This window comes from Perissodus microlepis, chromosome 2 (genome assembly GCF_051167445.1).
Source record: "Perissodus microlepis isolate ML-2025 ecotype Zambia chromosome 2, ASM5116744v1, whole genome shotgun sequence".
Taxonomy (NCBI): Eukaryota; Metazoa; Chordata; class Actinopteri; order Cichliformes; family Cichlidae; genus Perissodus; species Perissodus microlepis.
The window spans coordinates 18483734-18505176 of NC_140462.1; the positions used below are offsets into that span (position 1 = coordinate 18483734).

The window sequence follows — 21443 nt, forward strand, 5'->3', positions numbered from 1 at the left end:
ATTGGATAGGACAACAATAATAACAATATTAAAGCACAAATCTATCGTACGTTGGATCAACAGTTCAGACTGCTGGTGTTGGTGTAGCACTGTGGGGCATATTTCACACTCCTGGCACCACTGGACTTCATTTAAATGAAACAGCCTACCTGAATATTCTTGATGAATCATCTCAAACTTTCTTGAACATGAGAATGAGCTCATGTGGAGGCTGGAGACTGCCCTCCACAGTCTCCAGAGCTCAGTTAAGTGACTCAGTATCAATTGAGCAAGGAGACTTGCATCATGAATGTGCAGCCAACAAATCAGTCAATATGGAATCATATTAATATGGACCAAAGAATGACATTTCCAGAACCTTGTTGAATTAATGACGCAAAGAATTAAAGTAGTTCTGAAGCCAAAAGGGCATTCAGCCCAATGCTAGCAAGGCATAATAAAGTGTCTGGTGAGAGTATATCATATTATAGTATATGCTCAGCACTGAAAGATTTCTGATACAGCTAGATCAACTCACACTGTTAAATCAATTTTTATATTGTCTCTCTTTGGCAGATCAGATATTTAGTTTTCCTAAAAAGCAGACACTTCTTTTTAGTGAATCTAATATAACAGGTGAAAACATATAATAAATATTTTTGATAAAAAGGTTCTATCACATCCCCATTAGCATTTAAAAAGAATTGGAATAAAAGGAATAACGTATCAGAAGAATCATTTGAATCAGTTCCACTATGGGAAGTTTTGGCAGTGAGTGAATGAAGCGTAACACACAAAAACACAGAAAAGACAGAAAGAAAAGCAAATTAAAGTTAAGTGCTTGAAATAATGGTGATGTTAGAACACAGCAATAGACCATAATACCATATGAGATATGCTGAGAACCGAAGTGCAGACTTGAAGTGCTTATTTAAAGTACGAGTCTGGAGCAGAGTGCGATCACTACAGGTCCAACGGTTCCAGGGTCACTATCAGTAGTTGAAGAGAGATAGAGGAGAGCTCATCATTCAAAACCCAGTCATCCATCTCTTCCTACTGCAATCCCTCTATCAGAATCTATCCATACCTGCTTCTCTCCCCCTCTCTTTCTCTTTCTGTGGCATTGCCAGGTCCTGCTGAGGCAAGAGACAGCGTTGTGTATTTGGGGGCTTCGAGCCAAGAGGCCTCCTAGGGAAATTACCTAGAGCTTGCTGGGCATTTAATGAGGTTCACAATGATTTATGGTGCCTTATGTACCGAAAACAGAATCAGGGACCTGCATATTGGCTTGTTACTGATTAATTTCACACTCTAATTTTACCCTGGATACATTTCAATATCATATTGACATCACTGTGATGTCTTCTACTCATTGCTTTACAAGAAGGGAAATTAAAGTTCTATTAAATTAAACTCATGGATGCCTGTTTGAATGTTTTGCCGTTGTTTATTTTGTTTATGTTTTGTTATATTGAACATAGAGGTGAAAAGATTTGGGATCAGATAAACACCAATCCTATATCTGCCATGCTCAGCTTTATTCTGCCTCCCTTTACATTGTTTTTTTTTCTCTTATGTATCATCATAAGTCAATATAGTCCAGCAAGGCTTACTGACCACTAAGCTCTCACATACACGAGTAAATAATTCAAAAGAATAATTCATATTGACACAACTCTGCCCTTACTCTCAAGTAACAGTATTTCCTAAAAGTATGTTTACATGCATTCAGCCATCAACAACTTCTCAAGAAACCACTGTTTCTTTTGTCCTTGTTTCTTCACCATGAAACCAAGACAAATTGTTTGTCCAAGTTTGCTTGTTTGTGTACAAACTTGGCAACAAACTTAATTCTTAATTCAACATGCAACATTACCATAACGATTATGGTCATTATGGTAATGTTGCATGTTGTGGCATTGAATTGTCAGTTGTTTGCATAGATAGCTCAGTAGGTAGAGTGGTGACCCCATGATCGGGTAGGTCAGGAGTTTGAATCCACTGAACTCCTGACCTTCCGGTGGTTTGAGTCCACTGAACGGCTACCCTGAGGTACCCCTGAGCAAGGTACCATTCCTACACACTGCTCCCCGGGCACTAGATTGGTGGCTGCCCACTGCTTCACTGAGTGAATAGGTTAAATGCAGAGAGGAATTTCCCCACAAGGATCAGTAAAGTATACATTATTATTATTAAATACTCCTCAGCCTATAGTGGTTAATTGTTTGATGTCATTTGCACATTGCTTGAGAGTTGTCCCCTATTTGGACATGATAAAAGCATTGGTTTTGAAGGAAAAATATGTATTTCCAAAATGGTTGGTGAGTGGTTCCTAGAAGTTGCAAACTATCTCCAGTTGAAATTGGTCACAAAGAGGATGCTGGACCAAAAACTGCATTGCCACTGTCGTCTGTAGTTCGCATAGATGATGCCGATGCTAACTATTAGCCAAGCAATAGTAAAACTTAAAAAAGTGCAAACTGGTAGCTGAGAGCTTTAGCTTACAACCAACATAAATACATACTCTACTACTCTACTTTGTGCTCTCTTTCCATTTTGTGCAAATTTTTCAGTTTCCCTACCATTCAGAGAGAAGATGTTGAATATTTGTAGATAGGTCAATGAGTTCTATGCAAACTACAGATGACCGCAGCAATCTGCTGGCAACCAAAGCAACTGAAAGGAGATTTTTGCCAGAAGGAGTGGGGGTGGACGCATTTTTCCCTTGCAACTGTTTGCTGCCTGTGTGACTGGAGCTTTAGCAACCAGTTTCCCAGCAAACACCAGCAGTCACTTGATCGAGGGTAGTGCATTTTCACTAACCAGTCTCTAGGACTGTGTGACTGGGGCCTCATTCACTTGCCCTTACACTGTCACCATGATTGTCACATGCCCAAATGGCAGATAAGATAACATCTATGAGGTTAACGGTGACGCGCCTGCAAAACTTCAATAGCCAGTCAAATTGTTTCATATCTAGCTAGTTTGTGGTTGTCACTGCAGCTTTGTATTCTACATCACAATGGATGAGAAGTTGATTAATGCAATGAGTACCAACCTTGCTTCACATCAACAAAGTAACAGGTAGCTAGCTAAGCACATTGCAACTGCTAATGGAAGCTCTGGTAGATTACCTTGTGAGTGAAAGCACCAGCAGATAACTCCTGCAAATGATAGGTGGGCTAAACATCAAATGTAACAAAACACATTGTGTGTATCTCTGCTTTAGAACGCTATATAACTTGCTGTCCATTTTTATTCTGTTAAGGTTGTCAAGTAATTAGTGTATGTTCTTTGAGAAGGAGCATTTTTCAAGTTTTATCTCCAGCTGCTATGTGATTCCGACCGATGACACAAGGGCCACTGGCTATATTCGAGCTGCAAATGAAACCAGGCAGTCAGTCTTGTGTCCAGGGGGAACAATGGATTATCTAACATCAGGTCTGCTCCTTTCCCTCTCAATCTAAACACTAACAAGTCTATCTTCAGATCAGTTAATAACAAAGCACTTCTCCGTTGGCCAGATCTTTTGGTCTCTTTCAATTAGAGTTCCTCTTATTGACCCCAGATTTGAAAGGGAGTCTCCCTTGTGGTAAATCCAAGCCAGCAAGTCTTTCATAGCAGGCGACGGTTTGTTGACTAAGATTATCAGTAATGTCTGCTGTGTGGCAGACTGGAGGGAAAAAAGCATCATGTTAAGAGTTGAGGAATTTAAAGATGAGAAGTAATTTTAAGTCAAAATTATAGCACTGACTCAAAAGATGTAAGAGTGGCTCTCTGAGTAAAGAAAATAATCATTTCATCAGGATCTTGTGCCTGTTGCCATATCCTTTCCTCTAATTCTCCTTTCCAAAAAACAAGCAGACAGATCTCAGTATGGCTTGTGCAAATATTCTCACAAGCTGTTGTCAATAAATGTTTGTGGATAGTTCTTTTTTTGTTCACAAAATCATAAAACTAACAAGGGGGGGGGGAAGCAAAAACAGATTTGTATGAACAGCCATAACATTAAAACCAGTGACAGATGAAGGGAATAATATTATCCAGCGTTCTACTGGGAAGCTGTGAGTCTTTCTCATGAAGAATATTTCTGAAAATGTCAAACTCTTCCTTTAAGGATTTATGTTCTGATTTATAGTTTAGGGCCATAGGTATCTTGATTTGCAGGGTGAAAATCATTAAACTACCACAATGAAAATCCTTTGGGTGGCCCATGAACACACTTGTGCTATAAATACTAGCTGTCAAAGGACCTGCCACAAGTATATCTCTAAATCTTACTTTTCAGCCATCCTGGATCCTCTGCTATGCTTTCCTGTGATCGCTGTCCAGCACTGAGCCAGAGGGAAAACAGAGACTGTACAAGTGTCCAAGTTTCAGGCATTAGTCTTGTGCATTCTGCCAACACGGCATATCTCTCTCCTTTGCACTTGTGCACCTCTGGGACCCGTAAACAAATACATCAGCATGCACAAACACACGAGCTGGGTGCATAAACATGTGCACATGCACAAATGCATGCAAGCCTCCCACCTGTTCTGACTGCTCAACAACGCTGAGCTCCTGTTTACTGCTCTGCATAACAGACGTGACTGCCAAAATGTTCTCATAACCACACTGCTGCTTCACTCTGTCCAATATTGCAGGTATTTAGATTCACTTAGCTCACATATGCTGCTCTTTACTGGATCATATTTATAAGACTTTTGAGTCTTGTGAGCTTTTATTTGACAGGGGTGACAACTTTTTTTTGTGTTATTTCTGTTTCGGCGAAAAAAAAACCTTTTACACAAGAAGAAAACTATCGATTTATTAGCATTAAGGTATATTCTGTGTTTTCATTGATCTAAAGGTTAAGCTCCGTCTTCCACATTTGAACTTGAGAATGTTGCTGATGGACAGCCAAAGCCAGACAGCCTGACACTATCTAAAACTGCCATGGGTGTCTCGAGAGGTGACAGAAAGTAAATAGACTCATGTCGTCCACCCAATAAAATCTCATGTAGCACCGACACTGCCCACTGCAGCAGGCACCCAACTCACTCAATAACTAATTACACTGTCTTTAGCCTGTTTTCCCTTCTTGCTACCTCCAGCCTTTCGTCTTTTCAAAGGAGAGCCAAGGAACAGGATGTCTATTAATTAAAAAGTCTGAGTAATGGTGGCTCCAGCAAATACACTTTATTTCACTCTGGGGCTGTGGTTAAGGATTTTAAATGAACTTGTGTACACCACATGGGTTCAATTTATTTCACTGAAACACATACAAATGATTCCCATATTCAATTCAAGTCTAATTTAAAATCTTTTATTATGACTTTTATTTATTAATATGCTAATAACTTACATAACATGACACGCAGATTTAAAGTGGACGTTTTAATGCTTTGACTTATTTTCTGGGCTAGTAAAGTAAGGGTGGATGGCCCAATGGGATTTTCTTCTATTAATTCAGCACATGGAGAAAAAATAAAACCCACTGAGTTAGATTTATTGTCAGTAGGTCGCTATGTTGCTTTGGAGCTATCGTATTAGTCATAATAAAGTCTCTAGACCATAAAAATTATGGTTTCACTGTATAATGTGTTATACTGAGGACATTTGTTTTTAATAATATATCTACAAACTAATACTGTTATTCATTTATCTTAAGTTCCAAATTTGGATTTGGAAATGCTTTCACAGGCCTTACATTACTGATAAGTAAGGAAATTTTTAATCAACAGTGTTGTATTAGGGCTAATGTAGCTAACATTTCATATCAAAAGAAACAAATAAGCATTCATTATGACATGTTTCATAAACCCACTTTTTTCCACTTATCTGGGGCTGGGCCGTGGGGTCAACAGCCTATGCTGAGGTGGCCGGGGAAATGGAGGTCTGGGCTGGTCTGCATAGGCTGCTGTCCCCAGGACCCAGCCCCTAATCAGCTTGTCTGGGGGAACACCAAGGCATTCCCAGGCTAGCCGAGCAATATAATATCTCCAGTATGTCCTGGGTGTTTCCCGGGGGCTCCTCCAGTGGGACATGCCGGGAACACCTCATCCTTGAGGCGCCCAGGAAGCATCCTTGCCCGAACCACTTACACTGGCTGCTTTCGACGTGGAGGAGAGGCGGCTCTCCTCGGAGCCCCTCCCGGATGGCAGAACTCCTCACCCTATCTCTAAAGGAGAGGCCAGCCACCCTTCGGAGAAAGGTGATCTTGTTCTGTTCATTACTACCCAAAGGCTGTGACCATAAGTGAGCATCCACTGGATTCACCAGTAAATCAAGAGCGTCGCTTTTACGTTCCGCTCTCTTTTCACCACAACGGACTGGTACAGCATCCGCATCACTGCAGCTGCAGCACCAATTTGTCTATCGCTGTCCCACTCCGCTCTCCCCTCACTTTTGAGCAAGTAAGGGGAGCGCGAGATAACCCCCGAGATACCCGCTGAGATACTTAAACTCCTCCACTTGGGGCAGTTACTCACTCCAGTGTGCTGTAGACCGTCAACTGGATGAAGCCAACAGAACCACATCATCTGTGAAAAACAGAGACGAGATTCCACCCAAGTGGAAGCCTTCTCACTTGGTCATGCCTAGAAATTCTGTCCATAACAATTCTGAACAGAATCAGTGACAAAGGGCAGCACTGGTGGAGTCCGACACCCAGAGGAAACGAGTCCGACTTATTGCCGACTATGTGGACTAAGCTTTTGCAACAGTTGTATAAGGGTCGAATGGCTTGTAGCAACGGGCCAGGCACCCCATACTCCCGAAGCACCTCGAACAGAATGCTCTGAGGGACACGGTCGAATGCCTTCTCCAAGTCAAAAAAGCACACGTAAACTGGCTGGACAAACTCCCATGCACCCTCGCGTATCTTCGAGAGGGTAAAGAGCTGGTCCAGAGTTCCACTACCAGGAAGAAAACTGCATTGTTCCTCCTGGATCTGAGGTTTGACTTTGAGGGTGCTCCCAGGTGGAGCACCCTTAAGCACCCCACCCAGGGACTCCAAGAAGGCCGGGTACTCTAAACTGTCATTTGGCAAACCGACAACAGTCAGGACCTGTTCCCCGTCCAGAAGGTGCAGGGAAAAAAAATCGACTAGATCTAGCCAGTACCTCTCAACCTCACACACTAGCTCAGGCTCCTTACCCACTAGAGAGGTGATGTTCCATGTCCCAGTTGCTAGTCTCTGTAGCCATGGATTAGTTCGCCAGGGTCTCTGCCCCTGGCTGCCGCCCAGCAGACACTGCACCGACCCCTATGCCGCCTTGTGAGGTTGGTGGGCCGACAGGAGGGCGGGTCCGTGTCCCCTCTTTGGGCTGTACCCCTGTGACCCCATGGACTGAGGCCCGGCTACCAAGCGCTCACCCTCAGGGACCCTCCCCGTGCCTGGCTCCAGGGCTGGGCCCCAGTAACCCTATCTCAGGGTCCACTGTTCACACTCATAAGGGTTTTTGAATTGGTCTTTGTCTGGTCCCTCGGGATCAATTTGCAATGGGTGACCCTACCAGGGTGCAAACCTAAATAACAAATGTAAAATAAATTGTCAACCAAAGATTTTGTTATGATCACACTAGATTTGTCATCTTATAGCTGGCTATAGGCATTGATATGGGGGAATACTTGATTTATGTGCTTTTGGACAATAGGAACCTTTTCACAAATCTTTCAGGAACATGGAACTATCATCTTTTTGGGGGAAATTTCTAAGCTCTTGGACTAGGGACACAAGAAAACCTTTTAAGTGACATAAATGTATAGTAATTGGTGAATATGTAAGATGTTGCTCTGGCACTGGCAACTGAATTAAAAATAATTAAATCGATGTAACTGTAATTTATTAAATCAACATTAAGCTCTGAAAATGGAACATAACATTGAGAAATGGACTGATACTGTGACGACCCACTGCAACCTGCCTTCGTTTTGCCTACTTGGGTCTTGTTTGCAGGCACTGGAGAGGCGGAGTTCCTGTTCACAATTAGTGACACTGGCAACACCTGGGCCCAGTGTGCCAGGGTTCCATAAAAAGCGTTTAGAGCCTAATTGTGCCACTAGCTCAGGGGTGTCGAACTCCAGGCCTCGAGAGCCGGTGTCCTGCAGGTTTTAGATCTCACCCTGGGTCAACACACCTGAATCAAATGATTACTTCATTACCAGGCTTCTGGATAACTTCAAGACATGTTGAGGAGGTAATTTAGCAATTTGAATCAGCTGTGTTGGATCAAAAACACATCTAAAACCTGTAGGACACCGGCCCTCGAGGCCTGGAGTTTGACACCTGTGCACTAGCTCATCCCCCTGTGACACCCTGTTGGACTCTGGTGCTGTTGGTTTGGTTCTTGCATTTAACAACATTACATACCCCATTTTCCCACCCTTTACACCACTGATGGTACTGACTACACACACCATAGTTTGTGACAACATGTTTCTTTTTTCTGTTTTATTTACTTAAAATAAAATAGTTTGAAAGACATTCCTATGCATCTCTGGGTTTTTGTCATGGCTGTGTGGCCTGATTAGTGACAATACTGAGGTCTGGGCTTATCAGAATTTATATTAGACAAAGGAAGTAACCACACAGTTATGACTAGATGAAGTGAAACTGAAAAAACAATGAAAATGAAAATACATGAAGGTAAAAGACCATATCTAATGTGTTTGTGAAGAGCTGCACTAATACAACACAGGTGTTCCATCTATGAAATGCGCATTTGAGGTACAATGGTACACAGCTCATCAAGCTGCCATCAACTTTTAAACAGGCTTTTGATAAGAAGCCTGAAATAAAGTCTTTGGTTAACACAACTGTTGTACATCCTCAGATTGTTATAAAACAACATACATAAGTAAAAACCCCACTTGTCTCCACGAGAAGAGGTTTGCAACAAGTGGCATGATAAGACCAAATCCAATGTCAACACATTGGATTTCAGCTTCAGAAACTATTTTGTGAAGATCACCTTGCTGAGCAAACTATGTAATGTTATCCATCCATTCATTTCAGGGTTGTGTGGGGGGCTGGAGTCTATCCTGGCTGTCATAAAGGGGACGTCGGGTACATCCTGGACAGGCTGCCACTGTGCCAGAAGGGGTAACAGAACAAACAGCTATTTCATTCACAGTGTTGGAGGTTGCACAAGAAGAAGACGCAAACTCCACACAGAAAGGGCCCACCTGGCTGGTGGTTTCAAACTCTGCACCCTCTTTCTGTGCTTGAAAAGATCATCCTGTTCTCTCCTGCTTTAGGATTATTTTTAAGGAAAGTGAGGAGTTACTGACTTCTGGACTGACCTAAAGAAATGTTACCCCTGTTCTCAGCTGCATTAGTGAAGGGATAATTTAAGTTTTTAATTTTGGGTCCTAATTACAACAGATTAGACTGTTACATGGTACATTATAAATAGTAGTGTATTTTACCCAAGAAGATGCATATCCTATAATAATAAATTCCAACGCATCTTTTCTTTCAAGCCAAATGTGAGCAAAGTTTTAGCCAGCACTTCTGCCCAGAGTGCAGTTCACGTCATTAATGTTTCCCCTCTTGTAGATGTGGTGACAGCAGGCAGAGAAGAAAATGCTGTCACTGCTTTTCTCCTCTGGGAAAGCCTGGCAGGGAAAAGATGGCAGAAGGTTATCAGAATCCACATTAGATTGCTTTTTCCTTCACCATAGTAACCTCATACAGAGTCCCCCCCTCCCGGATCTCCTTGTCAGTGATGTTGAGGAGTTCTGGTGCAAATTATTGTCTTGGGTATAAATAGGCTGACAGTCTGGCAGGGCCAGGTGGTCTGACCAGTTCAGTGTCCTCCTCACTGCCTGGCACAGCACTGTGACTCTGAAGTGGATGTTTACCCCACATTCACAGTGACCTCAGTTTGTCCGCAAATGGCACAGTTCCTTGGCAAGCTACAATGATGCAGGTCTTTTGATGAATAAATGACTCCAGTGTGTCCGAATATGCATTCCTTCTCAGAATAATTTAGTTTTGTGACATAGAAAAATAACTATAAGTGTAAAGTAGGTAAACTTTCTAACCTATGTTTGAAGGGCTTTAAAAAATGTAAATAAATTAGTTTTACAATTTTTCTAAGAAAAAAAGCACCTTATGATTAGCAACAGTAATTTAGTGTAATTTTAATCTTGTTTATGTCAAAGATTGTTGTTTAGCCTGACCTTTTTTGATTACCCTCATGATTGCACAAATAATCTAAAAAGGTCATATTTTGATGAAGAGAGACTGTCTGTTTTTAAAATTCCCTTTCAGGATGACAAAAAGGTGCAGCTAGTTTCCTGTTTATTAATAGAATTAACACTTGTCTGGTGCCCATGTGTTTGTCTGCATGATTCTTACTTTTGGATTTGTGGTTTAGAGTCATGCTTAAGTACACTCAGCAAGTGGACAAAAACAGCAGGAAACAGAAGCCAATGAATAATGAAAAACTGCCCTCTGGTGAATGTGGATCAGTGTGTTGTTGCAAGGAAGATAAAATTACAAAGTCTTATGAAATTGATTAGGGTTTCCTGTCTGGTCCTTCTTCTCTGTTCTGTCCTGTTTCCTAAACTCTGGTTGTGGCTTCAGTCGTCCTTCTTTATTGTTTGTCTCACCTCAGTTTGTCTTTCATCATTTCATTACACAGTGTATCTGCTATAACTTTGTGTAATCTTAAAATACTGTTTCCTACATAACTCAGTTCTGTCATCTGAATGGGAAAAATACAATTATAGTCCAGCTATTATTTCCACATGGGGACATTTTCAAAGCTGAGATAATTCACTTCCAACCAGCAGTAGTTGACTGCAGATCCACAGTTCTAGAGAAAAGATTCAGAGCTACAAGTGGAGCACTGAAAGCATTTCAATGAGGGGAGATGATTTGGAAGAACTGAACATGATTTCTTGAGATAGAGAGATTTAATATATTTGGTGATTAGACTACGATGACCCATCATGGCAGGATTAAGGACAGGACCCCCCAGAGTCCATATGCTGGTGGCGGTGAAGTTGAAGATTGAGGCTTGAATAGACCTCTGGCTAAGGTGCAGATGAAGAGGAGGTGGGTTGCATGAGGGAGAGTCTGAAAGGGAGAATGATGGAAAACACAGATTTAATCAGAATCAGAATCAGAATACTTTATTAATCCCTAGGGGAAATTATTATTTTTCGTTACAGTGCTCCATTATAAACAAACATTAACAATGACAGACAATACACTAACTGAGAGTAGCACAATATATACAGGCATATATATACATAAAAGTCACTTATTAATAAATAGCTGAAAAAGAACATGTGCAAGAAGGGTGTAGCTGTTGCAGTAAACAGTGTGTTAGGTGGAGGAGTTGTACAGGGAGATGGCCAGGCAGGAATGATTTCCTGTGTCGTTCAGTGGTGCTTTTCGGTAATCTCAGTCTTTCACTGAACGTGCTCCTGTGACTAACCAGCATGTCATGGAGTGGATAGGAGGTATTATCCAACATTGTCTTTATCTTGGACAGCATCCGCCTCTCTGACACCACCTTGAGGGAGTCCAGCTCCATCCCCACAACATTACTGGCCTTACGAATCAGTTTATCGAGTCTGTTGGCATCTGCGACCCTCAGCCTGCTCCCCCAGCATGCAACAGCATAGAGGATCGCACTGGCCACAACAGACTCATAGAAATTCCTGATCATTTTCTGGCAGATGTTGAAGAACCTCAGTCGCCTCAAAAAATAGAGACGACTCTGGCCCTTCCTGTAAAGTGCTGTGGTGTTTTTTGCCCAGTCCAGTTTATTGTCAATGTGTACTCCAAGGTATTTATAGTCCTCCAAAATGTCAACACTGACCCCCTGGATTGAAACAGGGGTCAGTTGTTTCCTGGTCTTCCTGAAGTCCACTATCAATTCCTTGGTCTTTGCCACGTTGAGCTGCAGATGATTCTGCTCACACCACGTGACAAGGGAGTCAACCACAGCCCGGTACTCTGCCTCATCATCCCTGCTGATGCATCCAACCACCGCGGACTCATCAGAAAACGTCTGAAGATGGCAGGTCTCTGTGCAGTGGCTGAAGTCTGTGGTGTAGAGGGTGAAGAGGAAGGGGGAGAGGACAGTCCCTTGTGGTGCCCCTGTGTTGCTGATTACCTTGTCAGACACACACTGTGGGAGACGTACATATTGTGGTCTTCCTGTCAGGTAATCAACAATCCAGGACACCAGAGAAGCATCCACCTGCATCGCTGTTAACTTATCACCCAGGAGGGTCGGCCTGATGGTGTTGAAAGCACTGGAAAAGTCAAAAAACATGACCCTCACAGTGCTCGCCGGCTGGTCCAGATGGGTGTAGACACGATTTAGCAGGTAGATGATGGCGTCCTCTGTTCCGAGACAAGGCTGATAAGCAAATTGAAGGGGATCCAGATGTGGTCTTACTATGGGTCGCAGCTGGTCCAGGATGAGCCTTTCCAGGGTCTTCATGATGTGGGAGGTCAGTGCCACGGGCCTGTAATCCTGGGGGCCACTGGGACGTGGCATCTTTGGTGACGAGGGACGAGGCATGATGTCTCTAAACCACGCAAAGGAGAGGCTGATTGGCTCAAAGAAGGCAAGTGAGAATATGATTGGACTAGTGTAATGATGTCAGTATTGAGATTGACAGCATGGATAAGTAGTAGTCATGTAAACAGAAAAGCAGCCCGACACCAAGGAAAGCAGGCTGATGAGTTATTACAGATCTCGCTTATTTAACTTACGCATAAGCTTTCCTATAATAATGCAACCCCATCAGTGCAATTTGGCCTAGATTCTGCAAGTCTTTGAACCTCCACTGGATGATTTTGCAAAGAGAGACTTTCTTGTTCTAGTTAACTGTGGACACCACTTTTTTGTTGGGATATGATGTGCTGACTCTTTTTTTCCTGTTCAGGGATTCAGTTAGTGTAGCCGGGTCCCCTTATTTTGTCAGTTTCTTCCCAAAATTTGTCACCTTTAAGTGTCAGTCATTTCAAACGGTGCGTAAAGTAGACTTGAATTTCATACAGAATTTCAGCAAGTTAGCAGGTATTTTATGTCCTTTATCTAGACATTTTTGACACTTAGAAGCAGTGGAAGAAACTGCAAACACAAACCAGACATGTCATTACTTTTGAAGATGAAAGGTGAACTGGTTAGAAATGACTTGTCTCATCATATGTTAAGGAGACGCATATATCCACCTGATGAAATTAAGTACATTATTTTTATTTCTTTAGCTTTGTTTTTGTAAGTGTACAAATGTACAAAAAAATGCAACTTTATAGAAGCTTAATAAATTGTGTTTAAGTACTAGTTGTTAGTTTGAAGCAAATGGTCCTTATAGTTATTATAATCTTGAGATTTTTGGCAAGATTTTATAGACGACATTTATTAAAATAAGGAAAGGTTATCCATATTATTTAACTAATGAATGTAACCATGTTGATAACCACCAGAAATGAGAAATGACCAGAAAACTTTAGTTTGAGAAAGGTTTTAGCACAGACCAACAAAATGATTCAGTAGCTGCTGGTCACAACTAATAGGATTTTATGAACTGATACTGAAATAAATTACTTGGTGAAATTCATACTTTGTCATTGTGTCTCCATTCCCTCCTAATTCCTTTGCCCTAGCTTTCCTCCTCTCCACCATCTATGTACCTGTTTACCCGCTACCTTCCATTTCTTCCCCCTCCACGTCCTTTATCTTCCCCAGTCATGGAGGCCAACTTGTCACCAGCAGACGTGTTGATGTCTAATGGCTGTGGGAACAGTTTTTACAATGCCTCCAGCAGGAAGAACAGGGGGAGGGTTTATCTGGGAAGACAGGCCCTCCCTCTATCACCATGCCAAAAGAGACAGCAGCACAGAGCCCAGTGCTCCACAGCCAGATAAGGCCCCCAGACAGAGCAGCACTGCAGCTAGACCCCACTCACTACAATGGATGGGGAAGAGCAGAGACAGTACGTGACCAACAACTCTGGCAATCCTCGACAATCCTCCCCTCTTCTCACCGCCCGTGCTGTCATACAACTCCTGGTAAATCAGTTTTAATTTCCCCAAAGACCTGAGCTATTTCACAAAGTGCTCATTATTATTGGATAATGCACAGGGTTTTTTTTTAAAAAAAGGTATTGCATCATTGATCATAATTCTCACTCTGTGTGGATGAAGATCATAGAACTTACTGACCAACCAAAGCAGTTTAAATGAGTGAGTTTATTAACTTTTTTCCAATCTGGGATCTAGGATATATTTAACAACACTACGGAAAAATGATATTAGAATTGTGTTTCTATGTTTAGCATTATAAATGTGTCAACTGTTGTAAACAAGCTGAAAATGATCTTTACAAAACTGATGCTTTAACATATTTGCAAAACCTGGCTTATTAACACATTCAGCAATCAGTGAGCAAGACTTGTACTGACTTGCTGTGATGTCCTTGTCTAGTTATTTTCTGGCTTTAGTTCTGGTTTGGCATTCCTGGTGAAATACCTTCCTAGTTACTTACTCAACACACTGCTGTGATGAGTAAGTGATGAGTCATGTTACAGTAAACAGTACCAGCAGAATGAGCACATGCCATCTACTGAAAACTGTCTTTGGTGGAGTTCCTGCAAAAGTAGGGGTCTTTATTATATTAGTGTAAAGTCTAACTTACAATATAAAGCGCTTTGAGATGACTGTTGTTGTGATTTGGTGCTGGATAGGCTAAATAAATTGAATTGAATTGCAAGATTTTCTTTAAGTTAGTTGAGAAAACCCTTATGATTATGGTGTTTATCAACATTCTCCTTCATGCTCTGTGTGCACCCACATAAAAGGCAGAGAATCGTCATCCTTCTGAATGCATGAGTTAATATATTTATTTGACTGAATATTCTGTGTAGGGGTGCAGATGTTCGAACCCAGAACCTTCCTGCTGTGAAGTGTTAACTTTCTGCTTGATGGTAGCTTTTCTGAACAGCTGCATCTGTCACTTAAAATTGGCAGATGATGTGTATGTGAGAGTGAATAGTTTGGGGGGTTTTTTTAGACCTTTTTAAGGTGGATGCTGCTTCTTACCCCTGACATCTGTAGAGTCCTTTATGCTAAGTTTGAATGAGGACTAAACATAAATGTACATATAATTGCTTATTTTCTATAAAGTACACTGGATGCATGTTAATTCATACAGCGTGTACAACCCGTGCTACTGTAACTTCACAGCTTTGTTTATTAAAGCTATGCAGGACAAAAGAATCATAGAAAATATCAATAACAAATGGTACCTTTGTGGTTCCTATTATAGATGATTTTAAACTGAAACATACAGGAGCCTGCTCCTGAGAGTGTTACCATGGTGATCTAGCTACGATAAAAGACAGCCACCTTCATGACTTTGAAAACTCTAGCTTCAGGCTCAACAAACCTGGCTAACCTATTAACCTCCCTTCATAGCGCACCCCACAGGACCACAATTTGCCATGGTGACACACAGACACGCTCACAAGGTACAAACTATCCTAACCATGGTGCTGAGGCTGGTGATGGGCTGAATAGTGCTAAAAAATTAGTCACAGAGCTGAGGGCAACTGCAAAGTGAAGTCTTAGTTCAGTAGATTTTTAACTACAATTTCTTCCATACTGTATTGCAATATTCTGCCCTTTCTCAATATTTTTTTTCCAATAAATTGGATTATTGCAGTTTTAAAGTTACACACATTTTGTGGCTTAGGTTTAAAGTGGAAACTCAAGGTAATTATTCCACTACTTAATCCTAATCATGGTGTTTCAATTAAATCAATGAAAACTAGACAACTAAATTAAATCACAATAATTTTACCCTATTTTGGTTCTTCCTTTCTTGTAAGGAAACAAATTAAATATATTGAACATTTATCCTTCACTATCAGATTTCCAGTTTTAGTATTTCCTCTTTGTTTTAAAAATACCAACCTGACACAGAAGATGTCCAGCCACCCCGGACCACCAAGGGAGTGGGTCAACGACCATGCCAGAACATCCGCCCTGGAACCAACAAGCAGCATTTATAGATATTTCTAAGGGTCCCTCTTTTTTGCTCTAATCTGTTTCTGTTTCCTAAACTCTGGAATTTCTATCTTTTGTCCTCTGTAATTCTTTGGCTCACCTCAATTTGTCTTTCCTCATTACATTACACAGTGTGTTGGCCATAACATGCTGTTTCTTGCATAACTCAATTCTGTCATTTGAATGGGAAAATTACAATTATAGTCCAACTATTATTTCCAGTTGAGGACATTTTGAAAGCTGAGATAATGCACTTCCAAACAGCAGTCTGTCTGACTGCAGCTCCACAATTGAAGTGAAAAGCTCCACAAGTGGAGCACTGAAAGCAAATTATTGATTCAGGATCACTTTTAAGAAGAAGAATCATTAGTGTTGGCATTTGCAGGTCTGAAAAGCATACGATACCTCACAAAACATGTGCTTTTAAGGCATGTTTATAGAGTTATCAAGTATTCTGATTCACTGTGAGACTGATTACACCCACAGATGGGTCACAATGTGTTAGATGCAACCCCATCAGTGTTATTTGACCTAGATTCTGCAAGTCTTTGAACCTCCACTGGATGATTTTGCAAAGAGAAACTTTCTTGTTCTAGTTCACGGTGGACACCATTTGTTTGTTGGAATATGGTGTTGATTTTGAGTTTTTTTCTTTTCAGTGATTCAGTTAATGTTGCTGTGTTCTCCTAAAGTAGAGTACTGAAAGCAATTTATTGATTTAGTATCATATTTAAGAAGATGAATCATTGGTGTTAGCATTGTATGTGTATGTGACACAACTTGCACTTTTATGTCTGAATAACCTTGCCTATGATTTTAAGAACTGGTATATAAATTCACCTATGAATCACTAATCCACTTTCAGAAAACAGACAGCAATTCCTTTAATGTTTAACTTAACTTCGTCAGGTTTTTCCTTTGTGTTTCAGATCACACGCTGCACAAATTAAACAATTTTGTTAAGTTAGAAGGTGGTTTAGTGTTTTCATTAAGACATTTTTGTCCGCTTGCAATGGAAAGATCTACAAACACAAGCCTCACATATTATCAGCTTATAATTATATTATACATGCTTCCCTTAGACAATATTGTTGGAAAATACTGAATATATTTTCATTGCTATGCAGATGACACCAACTTCAATGCAGTCACATAAGACAAGTCAGTTAGTTAAACTACAGGCCTGGAAGACCTCTAATTTCCCACTTCTAAATTAAAAACAAAAACAAAAACAAAAAAAGAGGTTACTGTACTTTGCTTTAAAAATGTATTTGGCTTCCACTAACACTGTGAGGAATTTGAGAATAAGTTTTGATCATATATGTCCTTCACCATGCATGACTATGTTCTTTCATCTGCACAATATTACCAAAGTTGATTTCTGTTTCAGAGTAATGCTGAAACAGAAAAACTAGTCCATACATATGTAACTTCAAGGCTGGACCATGGCAAATTCTTATTATCAGGCTATTTGAAAATTCTCCCCGAAAATCCTTTAGTTGATCCAAAACGCTACAGTGAGAGTACTGACAGGGAATCAAAAAGACAGAGCATATTTCCTCTATATTCCACTCTGTTCATTGGCTCCCTGTTAAATCTAGAATTCATTAAAAAATATGCTCCTCACATACAAAGAGTTGAATAATCAGGCCTTGTCATGTCTTAAATATCATTGTACCGTATTATCTCAACAGAACACCTTGCTGTCAGACTGAAGGCTTGTGGTTACTAGAATTTTCAGAACAAGAGCCTCAACTTTCAGGCCCCTCTACTATGGAAGGAGCTTCCAATCTGGATTCAGGAAATGGAAACCCTCTCTACTTTTAAGATTATGCTTAAAAAATTTCTTTTAACAAAGCTTAAAGCTAGAACTGGATCAGGTGACCCTGAACAGGGGTCAGCCTGGAAAGGAGATAATAGAATGGTTAATTCCATATTCTTGGCCGATATTACCATAAAAGAAATAGTAGCAATTGTAGAAAATTTTAAAAAAAATTTATTTTTCTACTGACTGTGATGGTATAGACATGGTTATAATTAAAAAGACTTTAGATTGTATAAGTATTCCTCTTTGCTATATTTTTAATCTTTCGCTACAATCAGGAGTATTTCCTGATTGAATGAAAGTGGCAAAAGTGATACCCTTATATAAATCAGGAGATAAGCATAGTTTTAACAATTATAGGCCAGTGTCTCTTTTGTCACAGTTTTCAAAAGTGCTTGAAAAACTCTTTGCGCAAAGACTTGATAGTTTCATTGAAAAATATCAACTAATAAATGAAAATCAATTTGGATTTCGTAAAAATAGATCAACGGCATTAGCATTGTTGACTTTCATTGACGATATTTCATCTGCAACCCATAATAATAAATATACAGTGGGGGTATTTGTTGATTTAAAAAAAGCTTTTGATACGTTACAACATTCTATTTTGATTTCTAAATTGTATAACTATGGTGTGAGAGGAGTGGCATTGAATTGGTTAAGGAGTTATTTAGAAAATAGGTTGCAATATGTACATTATCTCGGCAATACCTCTGAAAGATTGAAGATTGTATGTGGCGTTCCTCAAGGTTCTATTTTGGGACCTAAACTTTTTAATTTATATATTAATGATATCTGTGATGTATCAAAAAGGTTAAATTCTATTTTATTTGCAGATGACACAAATTTTTATTGCTCTGGAGAGAATTTGAAAGATTTGGTTGAAATTATGACATCTGAGATGTTAAGATTAAAAAAATGGTTTAATGTAAATAAATTATCTTTGAATCTGACAAAAACGAAATTCATGATATTTGGCAATCGTCTAAAGGAGGATGAAGTCATTATGTCCATTGATGGAGAATTGATTGAAAGAGTTACTGATTTTCCATTTTTGGGTGTAATAGTAGATGAAAATTTGACGTGGAAATCTCATATTGAGTATATTAGAAAGAAGATGGTTAAAAGCATTTATATTTTGGGAAATGTAAGAGATTTATTAGATTATAAAACAATGCGCATTTTATATTTTTCATTGTTTTTCTCATATTTTAGTTACTGTGTTGAAGTTTGGGGGAATACATATGAGAATACTATAAAACCTCTAAACTTATTACAGAAGAAAGTGATACGAATGATTCATAATGTTAAATATAGAGAACATACAAATAAATTATTTATAAAATCAAAATTATTAAAATTAGGAGATTTAGTGAAATTACGGACACTATTAATTATGTTTAAGGCTAAAAATAATATTTTTAGAGTTAAGAGTATTTTTAATGTGTTCAGGGGGAGAAGATAGCAGAAGGAAATTTTATTTTAAGCATCAGTTAGCTAGGACTACACAAAGATTAATGAGTACAACGGTTAGGGGTATACGACTGTGGAACTCTCTTCATTATAATTTAAAGAATTGTATAAGTTTACATTGTTTTAAAAAGTGTTACATGCTTAAAACGATAACTCAATATGAAGAATGCGAATGAAATTGGAGTTCATTGAAAAAGGATCCATTATAATTTTTTGTTTTATTTATTTTAATTTTATTTTTCTCCTTGTTACTATGTGGAGTGGTATATTCTGATTGTAAATTTGTTGTTTGGTTTGGGTTAGGACCGGAGAGAAATGTTAATATTAGTTTGTTCCCTGATTTTTGGTGCCCACTTGTAATATAAGTTGGATTGTAGATAGGGGGCAGGGTTTAATAAGAATATTTTCTTCTTCCTGCTCCTTTTCACACATGGTTGTAGTGCTTTATTAATAGAAAGTGTGGTTGGTTTGTTTGATCTGTTGTACCAAGTGTGAAATAAATAAATAAATGAAATGAAATGAAACACCTCCTTAGTTCTGCTGCTATAGTCTCAAGCTGCTCAGGGGCTTCCTGTTATATACAACAGATTTCTTCTCCACACTACGGAAGAGGATTAGAGCCACTGGAAAAAACAGTGGGCACATCTTTTTTTTCTTCTTTTCCAGAATTCTGAGAAAAGAGTCAGAATTCTGACTTTTTTCTCTCAGAATTCTGACTTTTTTCTCAGAATTCTGGGAAAAGAAGAAAAAAAAAAGAAGTCCTCTTCCATACGACACCCATCTTTTCATTCCCCATGTCTTTATAGACCTCTGTTTCATGTTATTAAGCAATATTCAAAATCAGTTGCTATTCTGGAAAAAGTGAAAAAAGTGATGCTGTGATAAATGTAAATACAAACAAATACAATGATTTGCAAATCTCATAAACCCACATTTTATTCAGAAAAGAACATGGAAAACATTTCAAATTATTAAACTGACACATTTTACTATCTCATGAAAAACACATTTTGAATTTGATGGGAGCAACACTTCTAAAAAAAAGTTGGGCTATGATTAACTAACACATTAACTAACAAAGATGCTGAGTGTTACCACAGTGTACCATCCACTCTTTGTTTAACAATAGTCCTTAAATGTCTGAGTAGAATGGCTGCTAGACTTTTACAGTAAGAAACATTGTCCCTTGGACCCATTCTTGTCGAATATAGCAGCTGCGCAACAGTAATGAGTCCTCTTTGTTGTATTTTATCTTGATTTTTCAAAAATATTTAAAAATGATTTTTTTTTTAAAATCAGCTGAGTTAAAAAGCTTGAGCAGTGTGTGACATGGTTAACAATATCCAGAGGGGGAGATTAAAATATGAATAAAAAATGAAGGTGGAATGTTGGCAAAACTGCTGGATAAGCTTATTACATTCAGTCATTCTCATAGATGCTAATGTAAAAGTGCTGCTGAGCCTGCAACTGCTCAACTTACCAGTTTTATTAGACTGGACATGGTCAGAGTTGCTGTCCTCTTTCCATCATGGTTACAGGTTTCCTTGCTTTTCCTTGCTTATTAACAAGCTTTTCCACCATCCATCCTCTCTACATCACACATAGTGGTCAAGCTGATTACCAAGAGGAAACTCTTTTGTTACCATGCTAATTTAGCGAACCTCATTTGCTTCCTAGTGCTAGCTGTGTTTCCATATGAAGCGTGGGTTATAACTGATCTCGGAGCAGTGAAAGCAGACCAGCAGCAGCTTGCCTTGCTCTCTGATCTCCCTCAGTTTACTGTCTAGAGGTTCATCCACAATTCGCAGACCACCAGAAACAAGCGGCTGGCCTCTCAGCTTGCCCAGCTCCAGTCATTACTAATGGGAGATGGACATGTCCTCAGAGGCTTTTCTTTGCTATGAGATAAAGTAAGCACAACAATGAATAACCTGGACATAACATAAGGTGCAACAACCCCACACTAACCACACCCAAAGAAATGGTCAGCAACACAGGAACTGAAAGTGCTACATAGCAGCTTATTAGCTTCGGTAGTGAGCAATGCTAAAACAACAAACAAAAGTCTCTATTGTTCCCTACTTCCCTATCCAAAAAATAAAGAATAAATAAAAAGCAAACAAAAGACAACTTTCTAACCTA

General features: G+C 39.6%; 1 long non-coding RNA gene across 2 annotated transcripts in view; it reads left to right on the top strand.

Moving 5' to 3' along the window:
• The window catches only part of LOC146392663 (uncharacterized), a 67714-nt gene that overhangs the window by 26743 nt on the left and 19528 nt on the right, over positions 1 to 21443 (top strand). Inside the window, exon 3 of one of the 2 annotated variants that reach the window (XR_014802287.1) lies at positions 8981 to 14008. This is a non-coding gene — a long non-coding RNA (uncharacterized LOC146392663). Of the gene's footprint in view, positions 1 to 8980; positions 19792 to 21443 lie in introns of those variants that run through there. The other variant, XR_014802286.1, reaches the window with a different exon arrangement.